Source organism: Halyomorpha halys, unplaced genomic scaffold, assembly GCF_000696795.3.
Source record: "Halyomorpha halys isolate HHAL.00 unplaced genomic scaffold, Hhal_1.1 Scaffold4.1, whole genome shotgun sequence".
Taxonomy (NCBI): Eukaryota; Metazoa; Arthropoda; class Insecta; order Hemiptera; family Pentatomidae; genus Halyomorpha; species Halyomorpha halys.
Window position 1 is genome coordinate 2,223,650 of NW_027116287.1, and position 7,272 is coordinate 2,230,921.

The 7,272-nt window shown below is 27.4% G+C and overlaps 1 protein-coding gene across 3 annotated transcripts in view; it reads right to left on the reverse strand.

The window, feature by feature from the left end:
• The window catches only part of LOC106688107 (acid sphingomyelinase-like phosphodiesterase 3b), a 940,469-nt gene that overhangs the window by 652,811 nt on the left and 280,386 nt on the right, over window positions 1–7,272 (reverse strand). For all 3 annotated transcript variants that reach the window (XM_067053111.1, XM_067053110.1, XM_067053109.1), the window contains one exon: window positions 5,775–5,815. The gene's annotated coding sequence lies outside the window, so the exon portion shown is untranslated. The remainder of the gene's footprint in view (window positions 1–5,774; window positions 5,816–7,272) is intronic.

Sequence of the window (7,272 nt, forward strand, 5' to 3'; positions counted from 1 at the left end):
ATCTCATACATACTAAAATAAAATAAAATAAAAAAATAAAATAATTTTTTTAAAAAAGTCTTAAAATATAAACAAACAAAAAAATAAACAAAATGGACATAATCAAACCATCTGTATGAAAAACAAATAAATAAAATAACATAATGATAAAATAATATAGTCTCTAGTCACATTTACACTCTAATATACAATATTTACATAATCAATCTGAGGATCCCTGACCTCACTCTATCCCCCACGTGTGAGGGGTAGAGCAGAGCTCAAAAGATCCCAGTGCATCCCTCTCGCCGCATCACTGGTAGTGAGTCAGTGGAAGCTGAGCAAGTGCGCTAAAGAGATAAATATTAACCAAGAAAGAATTTTAAGATTAACTTATTGGAGGTAAGAGGAATAGAATTTTTCCCAGGTTGAAAACCTAAAAAGTAGTAATATGGAAGTATTCTATACCGTTGGAGAGGCGAAAAAAAAGTAACGTATAAAGCCGTTTTAATTCGAGTTTGACTGTTGGTCCTTTCATGAAACCATGGTTATTAAACATTTGGATTTTTTAATTTCACTTAACACATATATGAAACCTTCAGTTTACAGGATGACTATCTCCATAATATAATTTCTAGTATTTTCGATATTGATCCTATAACAATTTAGCATTGATTAAATGGTCAAGAAAATGATTTATATTTTCTTTAACTGTTAAATTTTTCCAAAAGAAAGTGTTATAATTTTTCAAAGAAAAATAATGTTATAAGTACTTATCCGAAAATTGTTGAATTTATTGACACACTAAATATTATAAAAATATACGTTCTGAAACGAGCGATGTTAGAGATGAGCACACAGCACTAGATTTTTAAAATAGCAAACAACATATTATTTAGAAAAAAAAAAAGTTTCAGAGACTTAGTGATACAAGCTATCGTCATTGAATGGCATCGCTTTACTTTTGGAAAAAAGAAAATGTTGGGAGTAACAGATCTGATACCGTTCGACAAGTGCCCTTGCTATAACTCTCCTTGACTAAAGGTTCCAATACTAGAAAAGTCCAATGATTGGAATCAGCAATGTGTTTCGCTTCTCCAGAATCTCTGAAAATTGGATTTCTTGATGTTTTCCATTTTCTTGTGTACCATTAGGCATTTAGGGGTATTTTTTATAAGTGACAGCGGTTTATATCAAGTGATACGTTTTTAGAAAATATATCATATGTTATAGAACGTAGGCATCTATGTTTGACGTTATGCTAATGAAACTACACCCCATTCCAAGTGATATTTTATCTGTAGACGATATGTTGTAACATCGATGATGAGTAACAAACTTTTTAAGTTATGAGCACGAAAATCAGAACGATTTAAATTAATTTTTGCTTTCAGTACTACAAAGAACTAAGAATTGTTTTATAATATTAGACACGTCGTATCCCCATTGAAATAGTGTGATGAGGCTTAAATTACGGTTTAATTTGGTTTATTCAAAAAATTAACATACATTTTTATTTGTAACGAAAATAAATATAAAGATAAATATTAACCATAAAAGAATTTGATAAATAACTTCAGTAGATGGGAGGAAACAAAATTTTTCCAGGCTGAATTTCTAAAAAGTTGTAACATATTACAATGTCATTTTTTATTCATTGTAATGTTTCTGGGCATCTTTCAACGCATAAAACCGAAAATCTGTTGCAGTGCGCATCTTACAATTTCCACTTACCATTCTACTTTACGAAATTAATGATGATTAATACCTTTTAGTAGAGAGATTGAAAAAAAATTGATATTCGTTCCAAATTCCTAATATTTTTATTTATTTTTTGTAAATGTGTGATAGGAATATAATAATAAAACAGTGTTTGCGTTTTAGTCATTCTCTAATCCCTTCTTCGACTTTCTGTGTTCAATATTATATTTTATAAAATCTTTGACTTACAAATAGTGTACATCTATATTACAAATTTTGAATTTTAGGGATATTTTCGAATTGAAAAAAAAAAAGTCTTCTTCTCTCCTTAAGTTAATAATCAAAACCTTTCATAACTTATATCCATTTTCTACTACTTACAAAAATTTGAAATGATTAATTACTTTAAATGAACGAAATTAAAGATTTAAAATAAATATTACAATAGACACAAGAAATCTGAACAAACACTAAGCAGATATTTTAAGCAAAATTTATAAAAAATATGGGTAAAGTTTAAGTTACTATTTACTTGATTACTTTATTATTTAATTGACTTTTATATGAATTTTAATAACAAAAGAAATAAAAATTTAGACCAAAATAAATTTTTTAAATAAATTAATTACAAGCCTGACCTTAGAGTATGGAAGGTTACAAATAGTGTGTTAATAACAAAGTGATAACAGTGTTAAGTTGATTTGAAATTAAGAGTATATTTAAAAACAACAAAAAGCGAAGCATTAATAAATATATAAATAATTAAATATAAACAAATAATGCATTGTTTAAAAAACAAATAAGCATTTCTTCTTACAAGATGCAGATATTAAAGCCTTCCATTTGGAGAATGCCGGTAGGTCATAATACAGCTGAATTCCCGATTAAACTGGTCCCGACACGACCTCCGCAAGATTCCAATATGAACGCAGGTCCTATCTTGGATTCAAAGCGTGTTGAAGACTACCAATTCACTCGAATTCCGAGCCATGTCAAGCCTCTGTCGCTGCATTACAACGAATTTTAATAAATTCCGTATCAGAAGAGAGATAGAGCACAGATGAGAATTTATTATTGCATATTAACCCATTGTGAGAGGACAGTCAGAAGGTATTGGCACACTTTGGTTTATGATACTTAAGTGAATATTTTACCCCTATAATTAATTATGTAAGTTGATTTTTTTTTTATTTACCTTCTTTTGAAAATTATTTATAATAGAGAGAGAGAGAGAGAGAGAGAAATACTTTATTTATCTATGCTGCCTAAATATATCAGGTTGCTATCTCACACAGCATACTTATCAATCCGTAATCTGACATATATAAATTACACATACATGTTATAATCAGAAAAAAAGAGATACAATAAACAATTTTTTTTACCCTACAGTTTCCTTTTACAATCAATTTCGGTCTGTACAACAAATACAAAACAACAGTACCTCACGATTACTTAAGCTATTTTTTTATTATTTCACACACCGATTTTATCAAGAATGCCTACAAATTTATTTGCATCGTTCACTTAAAAAAAAAAATAAACTATGAAGTGTCAAAAGAAAGTAATAAAGAGTTATTAAGATTGTGTCTTAACCAATTTGATGTCTATTAGCGGTGCCGGTTCGAATCCAGCCTGGGACGTTGACATTTTTCATTGAGTGGCGGTCCCACAAAATGAAGAACTTTGACCCCCAACCATTGTTAGGCAATATAGGACTCCTGTGGTAGTCTTAACAACATTTTACCCAAATCGTTAATTATGTTTATAAGTAAAATTATGTATTGAAAAGTCATAAAAATGTACGCAATAAAAAATATGACATAATGCTTAACAACTTCGAGTTGATTTTAAAAAAAATTGTTTTAAATTATTTATTCTAAAAATAGGAACAATAAATGTAACGTTATTGCTTTAGCACTTAATAAACACTATGAAAATATTTTCTAAGCCTATTTTATTAAAAAAAAAAAAATAATAATTTTGAAATATGAAATATTTTTTAGGATCATTTAATCAAAAGTTGGTACACCCACTTCTAATAAATAAAGATTTATTTGGCAAACTAAAATTTTCTATCTAAAAATTATTCATTTTATTCCAAAATTTAAATTTAGTTCAGTCAAATTCTTGTCACAAACCTATATTTCAATAATAATTTTCTTTATCTGCATGAGATGCCGTACATAAATAAAATACATTTTTTTATAAAATTATAAAAAAATAATGTACTCCTTCTTTATTCTGAATATATTTTTATTTCAAATATTTAAATCATATTCAAAGGAATGAATATGCTACATAAATTACAGAATATTAATTTATATAATAAAAGTGAGCTGTACGTGTCTGTAACATCTTACATACGCTGATATATTGCAGATATATATCAGTGCATTTCAATAACGAAAATGCCTTTAAATTACAAATAGTGGTAACCAATTTGTCATAGACGTTCATCGAGGTTTCAATAAATACAGACTCATACATAGATTCGTTTCGATTTGATACTTTTCTTACATTTAACATTAATTAGTAAAACTATAAATATTTCATCTATTTTTGACTAATAAAGTAAAAACAACTTAAATTAATTCAATCTATAAAATTAAAATCGATTCAGAGAGTCATGTATACAATTACTAAGTCATCAACTCTGTTTATGAAACTATTTATTCAACACAACTACTACTAATAATACTAAAGTAATAAATAAATAGTAATAATAAAACATTGCATTAAATAAAAAGTTCCATCTTTGGATTACAAACCCAGCAACAGATAAGATCATGAAACCCACAAATCTATGATAATGATACGATGAATTTTAATGAAGCTTTATCATTCTGTCTTAAATTACTTAAAACATAATTGCGCTGCTATGATTAGCACTGAAAGAGTTTGTTAGCAAGTTGGAAAGTAAAATTAGGTCGGCTGATGGAACGAAGTTATTAAAATCTCTATTTATGAACTCCAAGGAGGGTAAGCAAGGGAGGAACTGTGTTGTGTCAACACAATAAGAACAACATTTTAATCACGAGGGCGTTGTTGTATGGTGCCCATTTTATAAAATAAAATATTATTGTATATTTTAATATTATATTTCTATAGCACAAAGAATATTTTTGCGGAGAATCCCAAGGTTCAACACTGGCCCCCTCACTGTACTTTGTATATTTTATATACACCAAACAATATCTTAAATGATGAATAATTATGTTTATTATTTTTTTACCAACATTAGCAAACCTAGTGTATAAATCAATTTCATTTTCTTTTTTTTTTGCAAGAAATATAAATAAAAAAATATGTAATTTTAAAGAATAAATAAATTATATTTTTACCAGGAGATTATAAAACAATTTGGATCGATTTACATATTTCTGTTTTGTTTTTAGTGGAACTTTCCTATAGACCATCCTCATATTACATCCATACATTAATTTTTTGAATACTTAAATTTATTAAATATTTTAAGAATCGATAGTTTGAATCTGAATCAAACAGGCACTATTATGGATGTGACAGGAAACTAGTTTTAACGCAAAAAATAAACAATAAGTTGATATAAATAGAGATTCAATGACACCTACTAAGATTTACACAGTATTGCAAATCAAGTTGTAAACCCAGTTTTATTAAACATTTTTTTTTTAAGTCATAAAAGTTTTTGCAATATTTTTAAACAAAAGAAAAAGATTCAAGTATTATATGATGCCTTTTAAATTTCATTGTTAAAACACAATTTTCTTAACTGCTATATAAATTTCTTTTCTAACGATTTTTTGTACAATATTAATTTTAGCCTAGTATGAAATTAATAACCCATTGATATAACTTTCAGCTGACATAAGTAGGAAGAAATAATATAAAATAAGGGAATGGCAAACTATATACAAAAAATATATATTAAAAAGAATCAAGAAGAAAAAGTAGCTAAAACAAAAGAAATGTTCACGATTAACGATCCTTGAAGCTTACTTATACACACAAAATGTATATTGGTGGTATATTTTATGTTACATAATAAGTATATACAAACATTATCAATTATATTTCAATTCATTAAATACATTTAATGTAAACAAGCTTACCTTAAAGATGTCTGGAGAGAAATTTCAGAAGCGTCCAAAAGCTGAAAGAGAGAAACTAATATTAATATTTGTAAATACAATAATTCAATACATTCAAAAAAAAAAAATCATCGCAACAATAAATTATATTTACCTTATCTGACTAAATATAAAACTTTATTTTATTACTAAGAGTAATAACAAATAAATTAGCGGATGCGAAAAAAAAAACAAAAGCATTGAATATATTGAAGAATATTGAGAATATATTAAGAAATATTGAAAGAAAATTTGTTAAAAATTAGGGACTGAAAATAACTGTCAATTTTTATTGCATAAGAGTTTCCATAACTAATCAATTTATATTTTGATAAAATTAAAATTAAAATTTTATCAAAGTTTATAATTTCAATTAACTTTTAATTTTTAAGAGTCAAACCATAAAATATAAATTGTTAAAACTTTTTTCGCTTCATTTTCTTTTAAAATAAGTTTTAATAATAAATATGACTTGTTCAAAAAATTATCTTTAATTAGAATAATATACAGTAACTAATTAAAAACAAATAAATAAAAAAACGGTGGAGGAAACATGATTCAAATGAAATGACAGTGAGGCTACTAGTGTAACAACAGGTGCTGACAATTATTACGCTAGAGATGATAGTGATACCATACAGAAATGACAGTGAATGTTATGAAGACAAATATTGTTCTGTTTCCACCATAGCAGTGTCTGCGACTAATGCTGTCGTAGCTGTGTCACTATGTGAACTCTGTGACTCCAGCTTCTCTTTCGATACATCTCGGTAAGATGGGCAATCACGCCGGACATGTTAAGTGTTGTCTTGAAAAAAATCAATTCCTTGCATAACTGTTGTCCAAGAAACAGTACTTCATCCTTAACATACTGCGACATAATCAGTAATATCAGTAAATTCTATCATGACAGCAGCTATCATACAGTTTACACCAAGGAAGTAACTATTGGCCGATTTAACTCAAACCTTTTCTATTTATCTAAGAAAATAAACATTATTTTTTTTAATTTTTGGTGTGAAGAAAACCTTAAAATAATATCAAATATTCTATATTTCGTGCTTTCACGACGTTTTGGAATAATTTCACATATTCATGCGTACTATTTGACCCTAAAATTGTAACAATTAAGTTATTCTTTACAACAATTTTTATCTATATGTTATATGTATACATTTTTTTTGTATTTATTTAATGTGATTTACAACTGTACAAATAAAAACATCAGACATTAATTTAAATTAGAAGGTCCCCAGGCCATCTTCTTTTCAGACGCCTCGGAGGATTATCAGGGATTGTTAAGGATGAAAGATTAAGAATTAATGGGTTAGGAGTTTATTGGTAACGTAGTGAGGAGCATCAAGGATTTTACGTAGGATTTTGGATTGTAAGGATTGGATGCTGGAGGAATTTGATGGTTTACTGGAGCCCCAGAGCTCAATTCCATACGTCCAAATTGGTCTGATTATCGTAGTGTATA